General features: G+C 35.9%; 2 long non-coding RNA genes and 2 pseudogenes across 2 annotated transcripts; all 4 read left to right on the forward strand.

Moving 5' to 3' along the window:
* LOC131949559 (uncharacterized) overlaps window positions 1-4,566 on the forward strand; it is a 21,653-nt pseudogene extending 17,087 nt beyond the window's left edge.
* A 7,514-nt stretch (window positions 4,567-12,080) lies between these two features.
* Window positions 12,081-17,809, forward strand: LOC131949543 (ATP-dependent DNA helicase PIF1-like; annotated as a pseudogene).
* Window positions 17,810-20,113: 2,304 nt separating this feature from the next.
* On the forward strand, window positions 20,114-22,240 carry LOC131949513 (uncharacterized). Its single transcript, XR_009388173.1, has 3 exons — window positions 20,114-20,265; window positions 21,311-21,404; window positions 22,087-22,240. It is a non-coding gene; the product is annotated as an uncharacterized LOC131949513 (long non-coding RNA).
* A 1,766-nt stretch (window positions 22,241-24,006) lies between these two features.
* Window positions 24,007-26,490, forward strand: LOC131949532 (uncharacterized). The gene is made up of 3 exons (XR_009388175.1): window positions 24,007-24,120; window positions 25,894-25,984; window positions 26,327-26,490. It is a non-coding gene; the product is annotated as an uncharacterized LOC131949532 (long non-coding RNA).
* Window positions 26,491-26,878: the final 388 nt, after the last annotated feature.

Raw genomic sequence — 26,878 nt, forward strand, 5'->3', positions numbered from 1 at the left:
AAAAATGGCGTCACTAGGTGACGACACGAATTCCTCCACAGAGGAGGTCATTGCCCGAGCCTTGCAGGAGGACGACCAGCTCCAGAGCATCATCAACAAACTGGACAATGACGTCATCATCGACCCCGACCGGGAGCTGGACGTCGAGGCGTCCGACAGCATCCCACGTGACTCCGACACGGCATCCAACTCCAGCAGTCTCCGCGAGATCGACGACAGCAACCTTGACGACGCTAGTCCCAACCACAGCCCTAAATTTAAGAAATCGATACCCAATGGTTCGATCAGGGACTCGAACGGGAGTTTTAAAAGTGACACGTCACATCCGGTCTCCTCTAACGGAAGTGTTAAAGACGGTAAAAGCGCGAAGACAACGGATACGGAGAGCTTGAAAAGTAAAAAAATCCGTACGGAAAAATCCGCTGCAGTTGTTGAAAAAGTTGACCAAGTTCGATAAACCGAAACAAAAACCAGACTACAGGTAAGTTGGTGTAAAATAACTGTTGGTTGCTAAGTTACTGATAGCAAATGATACATTTACAAAATTTCAGGTTTGTAGTGGCATCGTTTAATTAGCTTTGGTGTAGTTCTAAATGAAGTAATAGCTGTACTAATTGTAAATGGAAGAAAATGAAAACATAACCATTCACTGTTACTAGAACGGCCTGGTCGGATGCTAGAGCTTTCTTCTGCTTACCCAAAAGTCTCGCGTTCGTATCCCGGGTATGTCCGTCTGTTGTCCCTGAGTCCACCCAGCTCTAATAAATACTGACCCACGTTATGGAAAGTATTGGTGGCTGGGTATAGTGCGGAACACATTAATATGCCATTGTCACTCAAATAGCTGGACTTTACTTCCAATGTCGAGGTCACAGGAACAAGTGAACTCTACTTCACTTGCCCCATAGACCGTCAGGTTTGAAAGGGAAACTTTATTTTTTTTTTTACTTCCAATGTTCCGTGTGCTACCAGCTCATGAAGGTTACTTTACATTACTTGCTACTCACTGTTTCATTCTTTCAAGCTGGAATTTTAAATCTTTACCTCTGTATTTATCTGTGTCAAGTGTTACCGTTTTGGGTAGAGAGTAAGTGTCAACTGTTACGTCATTAGAAGGGGCAGGCTCTATGTAGGCAGGTGGGCAAAGAGAAATGGGGGGGGGGGGATATTAAATTTTCTGAATTTACTCATACCAGGCCTTATTTTATATTGTGGAATATTATTATAACATTGTTTCTTTACTATGTCTAATATTTTAGCTAAATGATTTGCTTTCAGTTTAATTGAAAACACATCAGAAAGCCATTGATGCCTAGTGTATGTGGTGAAGATGTATTAGTTTAATTTTAATTTAAAAAGGTTATATAGCCTTGAATAATATTAATACGTAGTAAAAGCATATCACTTTAAATTAAGTTTAATCCAAAAAGATTAAATAGCCATGGATCCTTACAATATGTTGTTAAAATATGATGCTTTATGTTTAATCCAAAAAAGATAAAATAGCCATTATTCCTAACAATATGTTGTTAAAACAGAATGTTTTAAATTTAATTTGAGAAAATTAAATAGCCATTAGTCCTTACAATAAGCGTAGAGTTTTAAGTTAAAATGTTTCTTAGCTCGTAGCAACAAAATAAAGTCTTTTTTGTTATCTAATATTTTTACAATATGTATAGTCTTTAGGTTAAACATTTTCATAACTCACTTCTAGAAATAAAGTTTGATACTGTTCTATAATTTCGATATGTGTAAAAATGAACCTGATTATAACTTGAAACAAAAATTACTACAATGATATATCCCTGAATCTGTGGTTGTTGTCGTTTAGGTCCAAGTGTAACATATCCCTGAATCTGTGGTTGTTGTCGTTTAGGTCCGAGTTCTCTGGGTCCGAGTTCTCTGCCGTGGTGGTGGACAAGCTACCTCAGGTGTTTGTGGTCAAGTACCTGGGTCACCGTGTGGTGTCTGGTGTGTGTGGCCTGCACCACGTGAGGAAACCGGTGGACGAGATGGTGGCGGCGGTTAGGTCAAAGGTTGACGACAAGGCCAAGGTGAGATCATGTTGTATGGACGGAAGTGGTTTGCAGTGTTTCTTACAGACTTTTTGCTCCAGGTCGGGGGGGGGGGGGAGGAGGGACACTATGGACATAAGTGGTTATCAGTGTTTCTTCAAGGCTTTTTGCTCCGCGGGGGGGGGGGTTGCAATTGAAATATTTTTTGGGGTGGGGGGACTAAAATTTCGGGTAGGGGGTGGACACTGGTAAAAGTATATATTTTCTATAGAAATTGTTTTTCGTTGAGGGGAGGGGGGGGGAGTAGACATGTTTCGGATAGAGCTCCGCCCACCCCCCGCTCCCCCCCCCCCCCCCCCGAAGAGATGCCTGGAAGAAACTGGTGGTTCGGTGTTCCAACATAGATGTTAGAAGAATACGAACACAAAATATAATATAAGGATGAGATTCAGCGGTCATGTGGCTCATTTAGTTGTTTAGTTGTTAGTTCAAAATGTATAACAATAGACCACTTGTAAATAAAACATTTAAAAAATTGCAAGGATGTTGTGGTCGAATGGTAGAGCGTTCGACTGCTAAGCTCAAAGTCTCGAGTTCAGATTCTTGGCTCGAATCCGTATGACATTACTGAGTCATCTCAGCTCTGATGGGTACCTGAAGTTGCAATCTGCTTTGTGGACCATAAGGTTCAAAATAATAATTTACCTACTTAACGTATATTATATATAATTAAATCACGATAATAAAACAAGAACTTACGACAGACAACAAAGTTATTTGTTTTTCTTTAAGTTAATAACAGTTGAATAAGCTTAAATCACGTTTTAATAAACACGAACTTACCTTAAATAAAGGGACACAACACAAGTTTTTCTTTTTTTTTTAAATTTATATAAGTTGAATAATCCACGAATTCGTTTATTGGTTAATATAATACAAAACTAATACATTTCAGGTGGAGCTCCCTCTTCTCTACGTCGTGGTCAGCCCTAAAGGCCTTGACCTTCGCGAGCACAAGAGCAACAAGGTCCAGGGCTCGGCTCCCCTGGGGCTGATGCCGATCGACTTCATCTCCTACGGCGTGCAGGACATCAAGTACTGGCGTGTCTTCACCTGCATCGTCGTTCGCGAGCTGTCGTCACGGTCACGCTCGGCCACCTGCCACGCCTTCCTCTGTGACTCCTCCCACAACGGCCGCAAGATGGCGCTGTCCCTGGGTGCGGCGTTTAACATGTACTCCAAGCAGCTGAGGGTGGACGGGAAGCCGCATAACTTCCAGATAGAGTTGCGTCCCCCTGATGAGCTGGCTGATACGCTGAATGCGGAGTGTGAGGCGTAGGTGGTGGTCACGTGATCTAGACAATGGCGTCGCTAGGTCGAGTGATAAAGCAGACTGGGGCGTGACGCACCCCTCTATTAAAAGACTTCATGTAAGGTGGACATCCCCCACCCCCACCAACTAACAGACAGGCTGAATGCTTAGAATTAGGAGTAAATTGTTGATACGTTATCTCGTCTATGGCGTCGCTAGTTCGGGTGATAGAGCAGACTGGGGCTTGACGCACCCCTCTACTAAAGACTTCATGTAAGGCAGACTGAGGCGGACACCCCTCAACTAACAGATACGATGAATGCTTAGAATGAGGTGTAAATTGGTGATACGTGATTTCGTCAATGGCGTCGCTAGGTCGGGTGATATTCGATAGAGCAGCCTGGGGCGCGATACACCTCAGCTAAAGATTTCATGTAAGGCAGACTGAGGCGGACACCCATTCAACTAACAGACATGATAAATGCTTAGAATGAGGTGTAAATTGATGACACGTGAATTCGTCTATGGCGTCGCTAGGTCGGGTGATAAAGCAGACTGGGGCGTGACGCACCCCTCTGTTAATAGACTTCATGTAGGGCAGACTGGGGTGGACACCCCCCCCCCAATTAACAGACACGCTGAATGCTTAGAATGAGGTGTAAATTGATGATACGTGATCTGGTCTATGTCGTCGCTAGGTCGGGTGATAAAACAGACTGGGGTATGACGCACCCCTATCTAAAGACTACACGTATCACGTACTAAATCTCGAGAAACTTGGTGTGATCCCACGTTCCAAATAATGTCGGGCTGTGCCCAACGATCTACATAACTTTCAAAATGTATACAATCAACTATATAAAGTACATTCTTCTTAAATTTAGCAGTTATTTGCTTAGGTGTGCCCCCACAACCATGGTAATGTGTAGCACTCTGGGATGGTTAAATTGTGTCACCTGGTGCGTTGACCACCCCACCCCTCCCACCCCTAGTGTCATGTGACGCTACTGACCTACGTATTCGATTGTACATGATCTACATATTTATCAAGTCAACTCCGGCGCTTCACTACTTCCCTCGACTAAAAATAGACAGACTTTACATAAAGAATTGGAGGCCAAAGTTCAAACTACGTTTTTTTCTGATGTATTGTGTACCTCACTATACTGCTGAATTGTTAATTTAATGGTGTAGACGTTATTTATACAAAGACAGCATTGCTTGAAAACTTATTTTATACAATCAACAATAAGTACAATATAATATCCAGGGTTTCTTCCAGGATCTCTTCATGGGGGGGGGGGGGGGGGGGGGGGTTCTACCCGAAAAAACCGCCTACCGCCCCTCCTCCTCCCTTGAACGAAATATAATTTATCCAGAAAATATATACTTTTAGCCTTTTTTCGCCCCCCCCCCCCCCCCCCCCAGAAAAGAAACTGGAAGAAGACTCTGGTAATATCACATTTGAAACACACATTTATCACAAGAGAAAACTAAATTCTTTGCAACGATTCTATCAAAACATTGTCCTTTAGTAGAAAGATTATTTTTTAAAAAAATTGCTTTTTTACCAAAATTAAATAAGAGGAATATATTCACATTTATAGCTAATAACTAAACAATATAACTCGGTTTCGAATTTTGGTGCTGTTTATTTTTGTGTAACTAAATTATATCTAAGTCACTTTTTGTGTGTATTTTAGTCCATTCATCCATATTTTAATGGTAAAGTGTGAATTTATGATGTAAAAATTGTTTTATATTCAACTTTACTTTGATAGAACAGTACTTTACGCAGGTGTGTTGTGTAATAGAAGTGGTTGAGTTGGTGATGGAAGGCTAATATTTACTGAGCATTGAATGAATGACGCATGTAGTTGACATTCGGATGGATTACATATGTCAGATGCATGTGTTACGAATGACAGGTGTTGGATATATAACATAATGATGTTGGAAAACGTAAGCAACAGAAGCGGGTATTCTGTGTCCTGATACTATTCTTAGAACATTATACTTACAGCCAAAACACCAAACAACACTTATATATATATATATATATATATATATATATATATATATATATATATATATATATATATATATATATATATATATTACATTTCTTCCATTAAATTAATTCATGTATAAGTAAAGTACCCATTCAAATATGACGGTCGTGGTGAAAGTAGAGTTCACCTGTTTCAACGACCTCGGGATATGAAGGGATAGCCTAGTCAGCACTATGTTTAGGCGTCTCTAGGTTACCTAACGTGAGTCAGGTAGCCATTAGACCTGGCTAGACTCAGGGACGTTCTATGGACTTGACGCGCGCCTTGAACTAATGTTTTACGAGTTAGCATTCGTATGCTCTACCAACCAAACATACAGTTCCTCTGTCTCTCTTGCATATATATATATATATATATATATATATATATATATATATATATATATATATATATATATGCGCATACATATATATATATATATATATATATATATATATATATATATATATATATATATATATATATATATATATGCATACATATATATATATATATATATATATATATATATATATATATATATATATATATATATATATATATATTTATTTATATATGCATACATATATATATATATATATATGAGATTACAAGTCTTGTTTACAATGATATAAACCACATAATTCAATAGGCTTATGCCGCAACATTTTTACATACAAAATATCAACAGTACACTGTGTATGTTGAAGCCTACAATATCCACAACAAATTATTTGAATTGGATAGAAATGTGTTTATCAACAAAGTAGACCTATATTATACATAACAGGTTGAAACTATTTTTAAATTAAAACTGACATACTAAAACCATCGATCTTTACACGTGATTAGTGAACAATAAATAAAAACAGAACATTTTAGATACACAGAACGCTAAGTTTTTTTTAGTCCGTGTTTGGTTGTAACATGTCATTAAAAATAATAAAGGATTGTTTTACAACGTATTTTGTATTGTCTCTATATACTTAACAATCGATGTAAATGCATGTATAATGTTTATTGTGTAATTAATTGTTTCTACATGTGAAAATTATGTTGTCTTATTGTTTTAATACACACAAAAAAAAACGAAGGCGATTTATGACTGTGAATAGGGTATAAAGGGAGATCAGTGTCATTTATTTAATACAAGTTGCGCTACTCTCTACTAGATAATTATCTTTTTGATAATTATCAATACTTACCTTTTGTTTAATTATAAATGATAATAATCAAGATAAAGCTATAATTAATATAACAAAACCATACGAGGTCTACTAAACTTTTGATCCAAATTATTCGTATTAAATTAGAATAGAACCTAATTGTTTTTGAGAAAAATAAATTAACAAACTTAATGCTAACATTTATTCTTTTACTTTATATGCTTTTGAAATATTTCACAGATAGTGCATTTCTTTTTTTTATACCCTTAAACCTATTTACCTTAATGGTCAGAAAACATAACGAAACCGCTAAAGAAAATTACAAGCTCACAAAGTATATCAGCAACAAAGGTATCAGGTCAACTGTAATATAGTCAAGCAATCAGTTCAAATAAAAAACAATTACCCACAGTAAAGCCATCAAAGGGTCGTGACCAAGGGCCAACGGGATAACAAACCAGCGGCTGGAAAGTTTGGCGTTAAAAGACCACCACCATCCAGCCCTCCAGAAACAGATGTTCGAAAGGAAACCCCAAACAATTTATGCTAACTCTGGCAACATTGAACATTAGGGGGGGCTAGAGACAAAACACATTATATAAACAACATAATAAATAAACACAATATTGACATCCTACTTTTACAGGAAACTAACATTGGAACTACAGAAGAAGCAATTAAACTAGATGCATACATCGGCATCAAAAACTCACTGCATAGTACTGGTTTCAACTGCAGAGGAACCAGTATACTTTGTACATCAAACACAAAATTAAAAGTACATACACAGATAAACAAGGCAGGATAGCTTGTATCACATTGAATATTGATAATACAGAAATAACAATCATCAATGCATACGCCCCAACACAAAGACAAGAACAAAAACATTTCTATCACACTCTTAATGAACTTATAAATACCGAATACAAAAACAAGACGATATTTTTAGCAGGTGACTTTAATATGCTCATGAAAGTATAACGGTAAACAAAGTAAAACACCTCGCTCAAACACTTACATTTACAGACCACAAAATAGTTATTGCTCAACTACAAATTAACCCCACTCACAGAACAAAGAATACATATTGGAAACTCAACAACACACTTCTAGAAAATAGCGAATACATCACAGAAATAAGGAAGCTAGCATCAGAATTCACACAGAGAGCATCAAACACACATGCACTAGAGCACTGGGAAGATTTTAAATATATAATACGGGAATACTCTATCAAAATAGCAAGGCGAATAAACATAGATAGGAAAATTATGGAAGAACTACTAGACAGACAACTAGATACGTTAATCAGTCATAATGCATCGCAGGACAAAATTGAAAAAGTAGAATCAGAATTAAACAAAATACAAACACATAGACACAAGGGAGCGCTAACACGTAGTAGAATAGACATGATAGGCAACGAAGACCCCTCCCATTACAACACAATTTTGGAAAAAATACACTGCAACAGTAAACAGATATGTAGTATAGCAGATGACAACGGGACTATAACAAATGACCTGGAAAGTATAAAACGTCAGTTTACTTTATACTATCAAAACCTCTTCAATAAGGAAGATACAGACTATGAAATACAAGAACATTATCTTAATTACACAACAAGGCTAGACAAGGATGACTGTACCAAATCAACGTGCCAATTACTAAAGAGGAAATATCCAAGACGATAGACGGACTAAACCTAAATATAGCTCCAGGACCAGACGGACCGACCAGTGAATTTTATAAAACCTTCAAAAATGACTTAATACTCCTTTTACACGCTACATTTCAGGACATACATGAAAGAGAGGATTGTGCTACAGATTTTAACAGGGCATATATAACGCTCATTCCCAAAAATGATACGGACAGGACAAAAATTATAAATTACAGACCTATATCTTTACTGAACAGTGATTATAAAATATTGACAAAAACTTTAGTTAAGAAACTCGAACCTTTCATATCTAAATTAATACACCCCGATCAACAGTATAGCTTACCAGGTAGAAACATACACAACCATACGCACTTAATCAGAGACATCATACATTATAGCACGCAGAAAGACACACAACTAGCAATTCTTAGCATCGACCAACAGAAAGCTTTCGATAGAGTAGATCATACATGGTTAATAAAAACAATAGATGCTTACAACCTAGGACACTATTTTAAAACATGGATAAAAATAATATATAGCAATGCACATAGTCATTTATTAATAAACAACAGTGTTACAAGCGCTTTTCACATACAGAAATCAGTTAGACAAGGTTGTCCTTTATCTCCCCTACTATACATCCTTAGCTTAGAACCTCTACTAGAAAACATTAGACAGGACAACTCGATTAAAGGACTGTACATTCCAAACACGGTAGGCAAGAAAATTCTGGCATACGCAGACGGCACTACTTTCTTAGTACAAAAAGAAAAAGCAATACAGACTGTAATAGAAAAATTCAACAACTTTGGGAAAGGAAGCGGGGGAAAAATAAACGCAGAAAAATCAAAAGTAATGGGTATAGGTAAATGGAAAGGTAAAGATATCTATCACATAGACATAACAATAACTGACAAACTCAGAATTTATTAAATAACCTATACCAGCGATCCCACAAAAAACGACCAAGAAACTTGGGTCACACTGAAAAATAAAATAAATCACAATCTGGAGAAATACCAATACTGCAATACAACCATTTTTGCCAGAGCTGCATTAGTGAACAGATATATCATTCCAAAAATAATTTTCGTAGCGACGAACTCTACAATACCCAACTCATTTATTAAAAAAAAAACAAGCACATTAGAGAGTTCATTTTCAAAAACTCGATTAGAAACATTAGCCACAAAACCTTAATACAAAACAAATTAAATGGAGGTATAGGGCTACACGACATTCATACTAAAATAAACACCTTCCGATTAAAACATCTGGATAGAATAAGGATAGAACCACATTATCATCCATTAGCACAATACTACATAGGGTTAAACATAAAGAGCATTTTAAAACTAAACATCATAACACCACACTATGGGGGAAATGACATAGGCAGCTTTTATAAAGAAACGCTAGCAATATTCCAAGGAAACAAAAGCATTATTGGGGAAGACACAAAAAAAATATACGACATCCTAATCAAACAACAAGCGACACCCTTATACACGAGAATTAGTTGGGCCAGGGAACACAATATAATAGATATTAAAGATACATTTAGAAACCTACATAATAAACGCATTACACCAAAAGAAAGGGAAGTAGCAAACAGATTGATTTTTAATACAACTCCAGTTTCACGAAATACAAAGTCAAATCAAAATGTTAAAATAACATGTCAAACGTGTAAACAAAATATACAAGAAACTGAGAAACACATTTATTTAGATTGTATATCAGTACAGAAAGCAAAGCAAACACTTGCGAAAATATTAAACACCACCAATCAAACAGCCACAACAAATAAAGCAATCACACTTATTTGAATTAATGCGACTAGACAAAGAACAGAAGACGAAAACAGACTAGTAGCAACAGCTATTTATAGATCGACTGTATGGCAAATTAGGAACAAATCCAGATATTTTTTCACAAAACACACGGACATCCAGTTAAAAGAAATATTTCAAGCAAAGATAAGACATAGACTGGGAGCTCTCACTTAACTGGGGAAAAAATGTACAGGAAAGCAATCAATAAAGTATTAATTTTAATTTAGACAGTCTCAAGCCAAACATCACTCGATCAGCCCTCAAGTAAATTAACATTAGAACAGTCTTCTGTTTCCCAGGTTTTTAAAAGTGCACAACCTGAATGGCACAAAGAGATACACACCTCACCCCCCCCCCCCCCACACACACACACATTCCCCCCCCCCCCCACTCAACCGGACAGGCGGATATTTCAAGGTAGCGTGCCCTCATTGCCAAGGGTCAATTTTATGTCATGGAAAGTTTTGGAATGATAGATCAGTATGTGTATTACAGAGACACTTCTCCCACGGTCGTTTCTATTTCTGTCCATGGGTGTCTACAATGTGAACTTTTGACTCCACAGCTAAGGACTGAGCACAGTGAAGAGAAACCGAGTTTGCACACCTTATTTTAGTCTAGTCTTATGCCATTTTATTTTCTCTCTTTGATTATTATATATGCAATTGATGTTCATATCTTTGATGCTGTGAAAAACTATCAAACAAATTACTATTACTGATTTAAATGTTTAAAACAATTGATTAAAAAAAAATGTTTGAGGACTGTATAGATATAGATGTTTGAAAGAGAAGAATGTTTGCTTTGATGTGTCTCGTTGTAATAAAATAGCTTTTCCGATTGCTTAAAATTTGTATCATTTTAATTCTCTGTAATCACAAATTTATTTCAGCTCTACTTAAAAACCCAAATTCTACACTGCCCCCCCCCCGCCCCCTCACCCACCACGCCGAGGGGAAAAAAACCCTTGAATCATCATTTAATTACACATTTGCATTTTCAGTTTCAGGTTGGTTTTTAATTTTTATTTTTTCTTTATATTTAGACGTTTTGTATTAGATCTTAAATGAATGAAAGTAGGCTACAAGTAAGAAAGAAATATTACTATTGTAAATCTGTATCAGTCCTCACAAGCCGATGATGAAAACTGTAATACTAAAGCGAACACACAACTGACGCTGTAAATTATATGTCTGAGGCAAAAAAAAAAAATATTCGTTAAAAAAAAATAATTCTTATTTGTCCTATCGTGACTCAGTCAATTGAGGATCACCAAAGTGATGGTATAATTTGTATACATTTCAAATGTTTTACTATGTGGTTCTCTGCAGATATTGTGCTACTGAATGGCTGTCTGAAGATATTTCAAACGTGTTGCTGTATGTGGTTGTCTCCAGATCTTATGATGCATAATATATATTTCAAATGTAAAAAAAAAAAAAAAAACTGATGACGTCATCTTCTGAGTTTAGAATTTTAAAAAATGAACTATTTCATTCAAATATGATTTAGAGCTATGTACGCTATGAAATGTAGACTACACAATGCGATATTCTCGGCCTAAACTTAAAAAAAATTATTTTATCTATTTGGATTCTAGATCTAGAGATTCTAGATCTAGACTAGATCTAAATCTACGCTACGTCGCTAAGATCTATTCTAGATCTAGATTTAGACTCTATCTACTGTAGAATCTATTCCAAAAATAAATTTCTATAATAAACTTTTTCAGGACTTAAATATTTTATAGAAATCTTTGTTTGTTTAGCAATGAAACTGGCTAATTTTGGGTAAAAAAATTAATTTGAAAAAAAGGCATTTTTTAAACACTTCTTTTATTCTCCAGATTTTATAAGGTACCTAATTAGCTGAGATGATGGTGTACTTGATACCATATAGATGGTGCTGGATCGAGACACACCAAGTCTAGCTGAGATGATGGTGTACTTGATACCATATAGGTGGTGCTGGATCGAGACACACCAAGTCATACCTAATTTTTGTTTTTTAATATGTGAATCTTCCTATTTTAGACTATAAAGAAAGGAACTACTTTATTAAAATTTGATTTAGATGTAGAACTATAGATCTACTCATAAAGACATACGCTATGAAATATATACAATATTATCGGTATGAAATGTATTTCTCAAACAAGTATGAAATTTAAAATATTTAAAATATAGGTATATAGGTCTTTATTATAGAAACATAATAAAAATATCAGTTTAAAAACAAAAAGAATACCATTGAAAAGCCGGGTTTTTAAAGTCACTTAATCAGTTTTGGCATTTAAATTAATATGATAAAATTGTTTTCTTAGCCACAAAGAATTGTAAAATATAATGTAGTTTTGCTACTGCCCTACTGTTAAGATACCTTAGAAAAGGTCCGTCTACATATGTAATGTATAGCACCATTAGAAGTTAGTTAAAATTATACACGAGTGTTAATGACGCAAATAAAAACAATAACAAATGCCACGCAGATACTGATGCACATTTTTAGAGAGAGTAGTGAAGAAGCTCTTGCAACGAGAAATTATGACGTAAGCACATCATTTGTAGTTGCGACTAAGCATTTATTGTGTACAATCGAAGACGACAAATTGACAACAAATTGTTTTTTACATTCCAGATTTTGTTGGTATTTCAATCTATAAAACATGTAAGATTATGTTCATAATATTATTTGGATGTAAAAGCTAGAAAGGTTGATTGACAAAATTAACTAAAGTTTTTCAGTGAGATATCATTATGATGATGGTATCCCTATTTATAGAAGAAGATCGTGTTATTGTTGCAGCGTATGCATGGGAAAACTAACAAATAGTTGATTGTTTGATTAACATCTGATGAAGTAATCAAAATATAATAAATGAATCTAAAATAAACATTTTTCCGACTCTATTTGGAAAAAAAAAGTTTTGGAAAAAGATAATTATGCCGGGAGTTAAAAGAAAGCGGGGTGCAGGGTGGAGTAGGCCATTAGATAAGGCGAAGGGAGCGAGGATCAGAACAGAGAACGAAAGTCCTGAAAATATAACAGCTCGTCTTAAAACTGACAGGGGAGAAGGAAAACAAAAGAAACTCAATAATGAAACGGATGAAGAAAGATTACAACAAGCAAAGCGTAGTTCAAGGGCGACTAAAGCAGAGGAGTATGCACAGAGACGGAGGGAAAGGGACGCTGCTATAAAAAGGCATAAACGTAAAAATGAAACCAAGGACGAAACAGAAGCCAGAAGGCAAACAAATGCTAAGCGTCATGCTATTTCTATAGCTAATGAAACAGCAAAAGAAACAGAAGCCAGAAGGCAAACAGATGCTAAGCGTCATGCTATTTCTGTAGCTAATGAAAAAGTTAAAGAAACACAAGTCAGAAGGCAAAGGGATGCTGAGCGACATGCAATCGCTGTTGAAAATGAGTCTTCGGATGAAACTTTTCGACGCAAACAACAAGACAATGAAAGACATAAACAAGCTATTGCTAGAGAAACATTAGAAGAACGCCAAACGAGACAAATCCTAGATGCTGCCCGCTTTAGAGAAAGACGTGCAAATGTCACACAAGAACAAAGAGCACAAAATACAAATAGAATGAGACAAAATAGAAACAGAATGACTGATATTCCGTTGGATTGGACTAATTTCGATGATTTCGATGAAAGTGACGTTCAAATACACGATTGTGGACACATGGACCAGGTCTGTGAAAAATGCAGGGCAAGATTTTTTTCCAAAAGAGCGACCTACTGACAAAATGTTTACAGTTTGTTGTAATAAGGGAACAATAGAGTTACCACAATTTGAAAGTCATGAGTATTTAAAGAACCTTATGCTTGGACATGACAAAGATTCCAAAATTTTTATGGAACATATACGATCTTACAACAGTGCTTTTGCGTTCGTTTCGGTAGGAGCAAAAATTGATTTTCCTAGAGGTCGTGGACCATTCACGTTTAGAATTCACGGGCAGGTTTATCACAGAAGCGGGACATTACACCCCACAGAAGGAGTGAAGCTAGTTTTCGCTCAACTCTATGTTTTGGATAAGCAAGTAGCTATATCGGAAAGGCTGGATAACGCTGCTAATGCGAATTGACGAAGAAATATAATGGAAAAATTGTATGAGGTGATGAGGGAAAACCCATTCTCCTTGGCATACCGGATGATGTATGAAGTTGAGCGTGAAGAAACCGAGAGAGCTATTGCAAACGGTGAAGAGATTCCTAAAATAACCATGCGTTTAATTCAGGATCGAGACCAGGACCAACGACGATACAACGCGCAGCATTGTAATGAGGTTGCCGTAGTTTTTAAAAGCTCAGACGGAGAACCACCACTGCAGAGAGACCTAATGGTATATTTGAGAGCTGACGGAGAAAATGTTCAGAGAATGCAACAAGTTTCTTTTTTGCATAGGAATTTGGATGCATTATGCTATCCGCTTTTGTTTCCTAAAGGCGAACAAGGATGGGGGGAGGAATGACGACTAACAGGGTCGCGCAGGAATAGTGAGAATACGAGGACTAGAGTCAGCTTAAAGATGTATTATTCATACTACTTGCAAGTTCGAGATTATTTTAACCCTCTGTTAAGCGCTGGGAGACTTACACAACAATACATTGTCGATGCTTACGTTAAAGCCGAGTCAAATGACTTGAACTTTATTCGAACACATCAAAAACAGTTGACTTGTGATACCTACAAAAATCTTATTCCTTTTATTCAAAACGATGATATTGACTCGGCAGTACCTGGTCGTAGAGTGATACTTCCATCCACATTCAGTGGAAGTCCGAGAAACATGCAACAGTTGTACCAAGATGCAATGGCCATTGTTAGAATGTTTGGGAAACCAGATTTTTTGTTACAATGACATGCAACCCTTAGTGGCCAGAGATTGAAGAAAGCCTTTTACCAAGACAGAGGCCCGAGAACAGGCCAGACATTGTAGATCGAGTTTTTAAGCTCAAATTGCAACAGTTGTTGAAAGACATTTCAGAGAAAAAAATCTTTGGTCGAGTCGTCGCATTAGTACACGTGATTGAGTTCCAGAAGCGTTGCCTGCCCCATGCACACATAGTTATAACTGTGGAAGGTGAATTTAAGCCCAGAACGTCCACCATTGTTAACAAAGTTGTTGTTGCAGAACTACCTGTTAAGGAAAAGTTTCCAAGACTTTTTCATGTTATTAGCTCAAATATGATACATGGTCCGTGTGGTGTCGTAAACACCCAATCTACCTGCATGGCTAATGGAAAATGCTCAAAAAAGTTTCCTAAGAAGTTCTCAGAGGACACAAATATAGTACAGGATGGATATCCTATATACATGAGAAGAAAAAACGAACCAGTTACGATTGGTAAGCATTCAATAGATAACTCTTGGATAGTGCCTTACAATGCTTATCTAAGTTTAAAATATGAATGCCACATTGATGTGGAAATTTGCGAATCTTTTTCAAGCATAAAGTAACTGTTCAAGTATGCTTACAAAGGCACTGATAGCGCTAATGTTCAGGTAAGAGCTGATGAGATCAAGACTCATCTAGACGCACGATATGTAAGCCCCCCAGAAGCCATGTGGCGGATATTCCGTTTTAAGATGCATGACCAGACTCATGCAATAATTCGGTTACCCATCCATTTGGAAGGAGATCCATATGTGACATTTGACCCCGACAATATTCGCCAGGTGGTTGAATCGGTCCCGGGAAAGGGCACAAGGCTGACTGCGTGGTTCAAGTTGAACACAAGAGATGAAAATACAAAACTATTCAAGTACCAGGAGATACCTGAACATTATGTGTTTCATGAAAAGGAAGGAGTTTGGACTCTTCGAAAGAGATTGCAGGGAAGAGTTATTGGAAGAATCCTCCCCGTTAATATTAATGACACCGAAAGGTACTTTATGAGACTATAACTTCTCCATGTTCCTTTGAATATTTGAGAAAAGTTGATGGAATTAGCTATGATAGCTACTATAAAGCTGCTAAGGAGAGAGGTTTAGTCATTGATGAACATGTTTGGAATGAGACATTGGCAGAGGTATGCATTGTTGCTATGCCATAAGAAGCTCGAGCACTTTTTGCGTACATGTGTTTGTACTGTGAAATTACGGATGCCACAAACTTATGGAACCAGCACAGAGCCAGATTAATAGAAGATTTTGCATTGAGACACGGTCACCCCGCTGAAGCTGACTGCGACATGTGTGATTCTTTTAGTTTGAACAAAATTGAAGAGATTTTGATAGGTCAAGAAAAAAGATGTAAAAATTACCATCTACCGACACCGAACCCTAACCATGTTGGGCAAATGAATGAATACATTGACAGAGAACAAGAGAGCATGTTAGGGCAGGAGATGGAGGCAAACCTGAATGAAAAGCAACGAGCTGCCTTTGATGCGGTCATGGAAGCCGTGAACGATCACACTATAAGAAGCAAGTGCTTTTTTCTTGATTGTCCAGGTGGTACCGGAAAGACTTATCTGTATGATACTTTGCTTCATACAATCAGAGGTAAAGATCAATCAATGCTTGCGGTTGCCTCAACCGGCATTGTCGCCAATCTTTTGAACAATGGTAAAACCTACAATTCTCAGTTTGGGTTACCTTTAGATTTACAGCGACTTCTACAGAAGCTGAAAAAATTCGAAAAGCCGTCAGAACTCTTATGGATGAAGCATCAATGTGCCCAGCACTTGCTGCTGAATGCATCAATAAGCTTCATGAAGACATTACGATATCAAATATTGCTTGTGGAGGGAACGTTTTCTTGGCAGGGGGAGATTTTCGCCAATGTTTACCTGTAGTTCCTGGTGCAGAACCAGCCGAAGTAGTTCTAGCAAGTTTAAAGCATTCGAAACTCTGGGGCGAGTTTAAAATTTTAAAATTAGATCTCAATGTTAGATCACTTGACCCCGAGTACAGCAATTGGCTTTTGAAACTGGGGAATGGTGAATTGGGCAATGACTTTGATCTAGGAGAAGACATTATAGAGATCCCAGAACAAATGATTGAGTCAGAGGACATCGTCAAGACAATTTACGGGACATGCTTGAAGCATGAACACATGGAACAGTTTTATGGCATTGGAATTCTATGTCCCAAAAATGAAGACGTTGACTCAATAAACCAAAAGGTCTAGGACCTTCTGGAAGGGGAGGAGAAGGCTTATTTGAGTTTTGACTCATTAGTATCTGAAGACAATGAAGACACTAGCGACTATCCAACAGAACTGTTGAACACTTTAAACCCATCAGGTACAGCACCTCATGAATTGAAGCTAAAAGTCGGAGCAATTATTATGCTTTTAAGAAATTTGAACACGAACCAAGGATTGTGCAATGGCTCTAGATTGGTCGTAACTAAGATGATGAGAAGTGTCGTGGAAGCCAAGGTTATCACGGGCAAAGTGAAAGGTAACATTGTTCTTATTCCAAGAATTGATCTAAAGACTGACTCTGGACTGCCTTTTGAACTGAAGAGACGACAATTTTCACTGAAGCTAGCCTTCGCAATGACTATCAACAAGTCGCAAGGCCAAACCCTTGACAAGGTCGGGCTATATTTGCCGAACCCAGTTTTTGGCCATGGTCAACTTTACGTTGCATTCTCAAGAGCCCGGAGAAGTGCAGATGTAAAGGTTTTTGTCAAGGACTCGGATGAACAAGGGAAATTAGTTACTGGAAATGAGAAAGTTTTCACCAGAAATGTTGTATACAGGAGCGTGTTAAATTCGCCAAACTAGGTACACTACAGATGTTACCCGATTTTGAGACTTAGCCCATACAATCAGAGGTATAAGCCAAAAAAGACAACATATAAAACAAAAACCTTTTCTTTTTGGTGTTTTCATAATCTTAACAATGTTTCATTTCAATTCTCCAGATCAATAAAATGTTTCTTTTTCTAATTTTCCGATAATGACTTTTTTTTTTAAAAGCTGAATTACAATTCATTCCATTAATCACTTTCTGTAGATATATGCAGCTTTTTCAGGCATCTCTACTGTTTCTTCTCTTTTCACCTCGGAACGAAATTGAAAAAAAAGTATTTCCTAAAAAATATAGAAAAATCATTATCCGCTACCCCCCCCCCCCCCCCCCCCCCCACCCTTCCACGGAAAGTTTTAAGAGCTGCTACCCGGAGATAAGTATATATGTATGTGAAGAGAAGAGAGCTAAAATTCACCAGAATTGCCCGTGTAACGGGTACCGATGGCTAGTAAGATAAAGAAAAGGGAATTACATATATAGATTACTAGTAATTATTTCTTTGATTATTTTTAGCTTCATGAACCAGGAACTAATTTTATACTTATCACAGAAATGCTATAAAATATTCAATTTTTGTAGAAAAATAATTTTTCTGGCAAGAAAAAATTTGGAACCAGCTTTTCAAGCCTATTGAGACGGGTGATTGTTTTAACATTGAGCCTCCTACAGTTTTGAGAGTCTGACTCACAATAATCAAGTATTAAAATACTTTGATGTTGATACCTAATTATAGGGTGAATATTTTAATGAGCTAATATGTCTAATAATAAGGAAACCTGTTGCATATAGAACAATGTCGATGATAATTTGAAAGTAAAATTTGAAATGTAGGCAGATCTTATTTTAAAAAGCTCAATCTTAAATAAATAAATATACGAAATAATATATGAATGTTTCTCCAAGGTTATGGTGACTCGTGGCTCAGTCTCAGCTCACAGCTATATTGTTGACTGTCTTACTGTCCTTCCTCTAGCTATATTGCTGACTGTCTTACTGTCCTTCCTCTAGCTATATTGCTGACTGTCTTACTGTCCTTCCTCTAGCTATATTGCTGACTGTCTTACTGTCCTTCCTCTAGCTATATTACTGTCTTACTGTCCTTCCTCTAGCTATATTACTGTCTTACTGTCCTTTCTCTAGCTATATTGCTGTCTGTCTTACTGTCCTTCTTCTTACTATAGTTCTGACAGTTTTACTGTCCCTTTCTAGGTATAGTTCTGACTGTCTTACTGTCCTTCTTCTAGCTATAGTTCTGACTCTCTTACTGTCCTTCTTCTAGCTATAGTTCTGACAGTCTTACTGTCCTTCTTCTAGCTATAATTCTGACAGTTTTACTGTCTTTCTTCTAGCTATAATTCTGACAGTTTTACTGTCCCTTTCTAGCTGACTGTCTTACTGTCCTTCTTCTAGCTATAATTCTGACAGTTTTACTGTCGCTTTCTAGCTATAGTTCTGACTGTCTTACTGTCCTTCTTTTAGCTATAATTCTGACAGTTTTACTGTCCCTTTCTAGCTATAGTTCTGACTGTCTTACTGTCCTTCTTCTAGCTATAGTTCTGACTCTCTTACTGTCCTTCTTCTAGCTATAGTTCTGACTGTCTTATTGTCCTTCATTTAATTATGTTGCAGACTGTCTTACTGTCCTTCTAGCTATATTGCTGGCTGTTCCTTACACAGCTATAGTGTTTTCTTTATCACAGCTATATTGCTGTCTCTATCACACCTATATTGCTGTCTCTATCACACCTATATTGCTGTCTCTATCACACCTATATTGCTGTCTCTATCACGGATATAATGCTGTCTTTATCACGATTATATTGCTGTCTCTAAAATAGCAATAGTATTGTCTCTATAATAGCTATAGGGCTGCCTGTATAGCTGTGCCGACTTTCCCCTCACAGCTACAATATTGATACTGACCCGTCCTACAGCTACTTTGTTAACTGTCCCCCACAACCGACCCTTCTCTATTCCCCCCTCCACATTACATGGCAGATAGAGAAACACCCAATCGAAAACTCGATAACAGCAGATAGACACTTCAAGGAGACCCGTTCTTTGTAACATCAACAATGAGATGACGTCTATAAATTACAATTGTATTCAAATTACCCAAGTCTATATGCAGTTTCAAAAGAAAAAAAAATATTTAAATTTTCTTTTTGTCTGGAAATTATTTTTGCACATGTTGTTTTTCACTTAAAACGATAACATACCTCATAATTTGAATAACAAAACTCGATACTACCAGATGTTGCAGAACGCTGTTTTAAGTATATAACTGGTGTTTACTTGGACTGGACACCAGAGTTTGTGCCAGCTACCAGATTCAAGTGTTTTATCAACATGAAAACTCTTGTTCTTGTCGGTCTTCTGTCCGTTGTCGGCGTCACACTGACCGTGGCCCAAATTACCATAGTCAAGGGTACGTTTTTCTTCTTATCAGATGGGGTTTCTAACTTGATTTTAATCTTGAATATCTTATGTCTGTTTTACAGTCATAGTTCTAATGTTGAAAATTACAGACTTTAGTACATAATATAAATATTCACCACTGACATTGTTTTGTTTCTTAAAGAAATAGATGTTTGCTTTTAAATAATAGACGAATACTATTCAATATTATTTAGACAGATATTTTGTTATAAATTAAATACCTGAATTTTATGACACTTTGTAGAAAAACTTATTTAACGGTGGACATATTGTTAAAATTAAAAGATGGTGCTTTTGGTTTACATTAAAATTAAAAGATGGTACTTTTAGTTTACATTCGACACAATTTTTTAAAAAAATGTGTTTCATACTCTAGAGACAATTACATTTAATTCTAAAAGAGAATTGCGAAAAAAAAACAATGTTTTAGTATTTTTGGATTTAAGTGTTTAACTTCTTAACAATCTAATGGTATCCAAATGTTGATTGAATTGATTTATAAACGAACTAGATTCTATATATCTAGCGTTTCACACACTTAGTAAGTTATGTAGTCCTACATTTTTTCTAAACAAAAAAAACGGTAGTGTTATTGTTAGATCTGGTATCGACGCGAGTTTCGTTTACAAATTTGAAAATAAAAGTCACTACACAAAGTATTGCCTAATTCCGTTTCTACCCAAGACATGTAGAGCAGGTAATGTAATGTTACCTTCTTCTTCTTCTCGTTCTTAATTATTAGTGTTGAAGGGGATCGAGAATTATCTGCCAGTGCGTTTGAACTCGAGACTTTGTTCAAATTTATCAACCATGAGCTTTTTGCCGACTCGACCACGCCTCCAACACAATTAAGCGTTACGTGTCAGCTGGTTATGCGCCATTGAGGCCATTGACTCCGATTTCAGCCTGCTTTTCTTTTTGGATTTGCTTCCATAGCCTTTGTCCAACCAAGAACAAACTACAAGGCAGCAGTTGTTTAATTTTGGAGTTTCTTAAAAGAAAACTGAATTCCATCTGTTGTTTCTCCATGACAGGGCCGTGTCCTAATGGGGTGAAAGTGGGAGGCATGTGGTATGAGGCAGGCTGCAAGAAATGCCAGTGTCTCAAAGACGCGTACTCATGTGCAGGGTAAGTTACATCATTGGCTAGTCGATGTACATTCTAACGTAGTCAATGGGCTGTTTTGTTACTCAGGTATAGTTTACTTTTACATATATAAAAATATGTATTTATGTATAAACACACACAAATAAATTTAATATATATATATATATATATATATATATATATATGTATATATATATATATATATATATATATATATATATATATATATATATATATATATATATATATATATATATATGTATATATATATATATATATATATATGTATATATATATATATATATATATATGTATATATATATATATATATATATATATATATATATATATATATATATATATATATATATGTATATATATATATATATATATATATATATGTATATATATATATATATATATATATATATATATATATATATATATATATATATATATATATATGTATATATATATATATATATATATATATATATATATATATATATATATATATATATATATATATATATATATATATATATATATATATATATGTGTGTGTGTGTGTGTATGTATGTTACGGTATATTTACAATATAATTACGGTAATAATTACATTAATAATAATACAGTGAATATCTATATATATATATATATATATATATATATATATATATATATATATATATATATCCTTACAGTTGTCCGAATATGGCCTTTCCTGCAAATTGTATTGTCACATTCGAGAACAAGGGCAACAACCCTGACTGCTGCAAGCCAACCTTTAACTGCACAAGTACCAAAGGTTGAGAAAACGGAAAAGTTATCACGGAGAAAATAAAGAAGTCCAGTTGATATGAGTTTTTGTTTCCTTTATTTGTCATATGTTCTCTCTGCATGTAGCAGATGACTGTTATAGATAGAACGGTTTAGTAAAATACCTTTGTGTGCAACTGAGAAAATACGGAAAGAAACAAAACCAGCACACAAGCAGGCATACACATACAAAAAACATGCACACACTCACCCATCCAAAATACAAACACGCTCTACCATAAACACACAAACTCACACTCAACGACACAAACGCACACATGTTCACCTATACACACATTCGTCAATAAATTACAAGGGTGTGGGCTAGAGAGTTTCAGCAACAATAAAACTCACACAAAGGCGGTGTTGTGTCGACATGCTAGGAAACGACTATTGAGTCAACAACACCACACATGTTACCGTGCACAGCCTATACTGGTTACATCTGCATAATTTACGTAAGGGCGTAGTTCTACGTGAGTCTTTGTGAGGGGTAAGTTAACTAATTAAATGTCAATTACTGATTGGACATATCACTTGGCAATTGTTACTGATGGCTTCAGTGATGTAACTGCAGGTGTAGGCTATTTGCATACGAAGATGTGGATGTGCTTACAGATGTGGATGTAGATAAGTATGTGGATAAGGATGTGGATGTGGATGTGAATATGAATGTGAATGTGAATGTAAATGTGAATGTGAATGGGAATGGGAATGGGAATAGGAATGTGAATGTAAATGGGAATGGGAATGGGAATGTGAATGGGAATGTGAATGTGAATGTGAATGTGGATGCGAATGCGAATGCGAATGATAATGTGAATGTGAATGTGAATGTGAATCTGAATGTGAATGTGAATGTGAATGTGAATGTGAATGTGAATGTGAATGTGAATGTGAATGTGAATGTGAATGTGAATGTGAATGTGAATGTGAATGTGAGTGTGAGTGTGAATGTGAGTGTGAATGTGAATGTGGATGTGGATGTGGATGTGGATGTGAATGTGAATATGAATATGAATGTGAATGTGAATGTGAATGTGAATGTGAATGTGAATGTGAATGGGAATGGGAATGGGAATGCGAATGTGAATGTGAATGTGAATGTGAATGTGAATGTGAATGTGGATGCGGATGTGAATGTGAATGTGAATGTGAATGTGAATGTGAATGTGAATGTGAATGTGAATGTGAATGTGAATGTGAATGTGAATGTGAATGTGAATGTGAATGTGAATGTGAATGTGAATGTGAATGTGAATGTGAATGTGGATGCGGATGTGGATGCGGATGTGGATGTGGATGTGGATGAGAATGTAATTGTGTATGTAATTGTGGATGTAATTTTTGATGTAGATGTGAATGTAATTGTGGATGTGGATATGGATGTATTATGTGGAAGTGGATTTGTATGTAATTGTGGATCTGAATTTGGATGTGGGTGGAAATGTGGATCTGGATGAGCAAGAAGAGGATGAGGGTGAAGACGAAGATGAGGAAGTGTTTGTGGATGGTTAATGGTATAAGTAATTATAAAAAATATTCGTCCTTGTCAACATCCTAAGCGCCTCAAAATCCAAAACATCTAAACATCTAAAGAGAGTAATGGAATTTCGACAAAAAAGAGTTAATTTAAAAATAATCACGTGTTAAAATGTAATTGAAACCCTAAAAAAACTGCTTAATTGAAACACAAACACGGAACAGGCCGGGTGTTTGAAAAAAGAATTTGACTTAACTATGTTTTAACGACTGATTGATTGTTCTAACGTTATATAACCTGAGACCAACATTGGTCAGGCACTTCATCAACTAATGAAACATCCCTCATCGTTTTTCTGGGAAAATGAACTGCATAGAAATCTTTTTCGTCGTTTGCTTCACACTGACGATTGTGCAGTGTAGCGCAGAGGATAATGGTACGGAAATGTTTAATTCAAAATTAAGATGTGTAATGATGTTTATGTGTTTAAATTTGTTGGTTTGTAGTGTTTGGGTTAGATTAATTTAACCTGTAGTGATATTATTTTTGTTAAGTGATAAGCTATGAAAACCGTTTAAGCTCATGATACTGGTTCTATTACTGTCAAGCAGTGTTTCTTCCAGACTTTTTTCTCGGGGGGGGGGGGGGGGGGGGCACTTGAAATTTTCGGGAGGGGGGGGGGGAAGCGGTTGACTTTCTTCGGGGGGGGGGGGCACTGTTAATTAAATGTATATATTTTCTATATAAATTCCATTTCGTTGGGGGGGGGGACGGTAGACTGTGTTTTTATCTTGTGAAGCTCTTCACCTACCATTTTATTATACGCGTACTTTGCTTTGATCAAACGAAATAAATTGAACTGCAATAATAAAGCGGGAGTGATCTCCCCTAAACTCTCTCGAATATTCTTATATAACACTACGGGGGATGGCAACTCGGGAAATAGACATGATTTAAATCTATTTTTAATTACTTAATTTTTTTACTTTCTCGTATATGCGAAGTATAGAGAAAGTCTTGTAATCGTGCAGAAAAAAATCGAGATGTTTACAAATCTAACGTTTTACACCTCACTGATACGGAAAAACATAATTTTGCAATCTTGTTCGTATGTCTGTGTGTATGTGTGTGTCTGTGTGTCTGTGTATCTGTAAACACGATAACTTGAGTACCGTTACAGCTAGGTTGATGAAATTTCATACATAAGTATTTTAACAAAATTGTAGATCCGTATCAACTTTTGAGCGATTTCCGATAACCGGAAGTGGTACTTTTTACTTTGAATTTTTCAAAAGCATATAACTTGAGTACTATTTCAGATAGATAAATGAAATTTCACGTGTAAGTAAAAGTCAAATTTTGAGTAATTTCCGTTTACCGGAAGTACTAATTTACACAATTTCGATTTCTTAAAAAACTAATGTAAATTTATTAATTACTAATAAAGTACTAATAATATTCCGCACTATTATGCACATTTTATTTGGCGTTCAATGGTGTGCAATTCGTTTTTTTAGGAGATTTTATTCTATTTTAAAAAGTTTAAGTATTTAAAATAGATTAAAATTCATGTCTATATTCCGCAAATTACTCAAACTTTGACAGAAGGCAGGAAATTAGATTTTTTACTTATGTGTGAAATTTCTTTTATCGATCTGAAACACCTAATGAAGCTATGGGAAAGCTAACGACTTAATGAAGCTAGGAATAGCTAATCACATAATGAAGCTAGGAATAGCTAACCACTTAATGAAGCTAGTAATAGCTAACCACTTAATGAAGCTAGGAATAGATAACCACTTAATGAAGCTAGGAATAGCTAACCACTTAATGAAGCTAGGAATAGATAACCACTTAATGAAGCTAGGAATAGCTAACCACTTAATGCAGCTATGGAAAGCTAACCACTTTAATAAAGCTAGGAATGTTAGAGCTTTGATTATGTATTATTTGTTTATACAATATCACTGTATGTCTTGCAGACATTTTTACAAACATGTGACGTTTTTATATTGTTTATTTTTTTACGTAACTTTTAAAAGTAGTCGATATATAACGTCATACATTAAACGAAAGAGCTCTGACATAAAACCCATTTGCCTTAAGTTCCTTTGTTTTAAACCCATTTGCCTTAAGTTCCCATAGTTTATTGCTATACACATAGAAACCTATTTGCCTTAAGTTCCCTTGTTTTATTGCAACCCACCAGGTTGTCCGGCCGGCGTCAACCCTGGCGAGTCCTGGTTTGAAGAGGGTTGTATCAAGTGCGACTGTTACGAAGATTGGTCGGGATGCGTCAAGTAAGGAAATCTCGGAAATATGTTAACTGCTAGAATTACAACATACAACATTACATTAAGAGATGCTATTATGCATTAATATTGTATTAAATTGATATATCAATAATTGTACATTATCTATATTCATCAACATGTGCATATATTATATACATATATATATATATATATATATATATATATATATATATATATATATATATATATATATATATATGTATATATATATGTATATATATATATATATATGTATATATATATATATATATATATATATATATATATATATATATATATATATATATATATATATATATATATATATATTCCTTTATTATCCCTTAGCTGCCCTACGATGGCCGTGGAAGATAACTGTGAGGTCTTCTACGACACAGAGGGAGACTATCCCGATTGTTGTACACCAAGGGTAGTCTGTAATGAAGAGAAGAAATAAACAGTGTAATGTAGAACACGGACTCATCTGAAATAAAGATATACTGCAAACAGTACATGATTTGTTTTTACTTACTTCCATTGTAAATTAGTCTCTTGAGAAACTTTAGACACCACATTATTGGAGTCGCGATAAATAGGTTCATTTTTAAAGAATAAAAGTAGCTTTTCTGTCTCACACCACCTCAGCCCCCCCCCCCCCCCCTCACTGAAACCCGCACACTCGGCTTAAAGCTGTTTTTCTGACCCTCCCCCACACACACATGCGCAAAGCTTTTAATGCAAACTCACCCCACTCCACCCACCGCCATACTGTTGTCTCGTCGCCCACTCGTCCCCATCCCCTCCTTACCTTACAGCTTCATACTGTCTCAGTTCCAACTTCCCACCACCTCCCCCCTCCAAAGCTAAAGTTTTAAGGTCTCAACCCCCCCCCCCACACAC

Source organism: Physella acuta, unplaced genomic scaffold (assembly GCF_028476545.2).
Source record: "Physella acuta isolate Inbredline_101_S28 unplaced genomic scaffold, ASM2847654v3 ptg000062l, whole genome shotgun sequence".
Classification (NCBI taxonomy): domain Eukaryota; kingdom Metazoa; phylum Mollusca; class Gastropoda; family Physidae; genus Physella; species Physella acuta.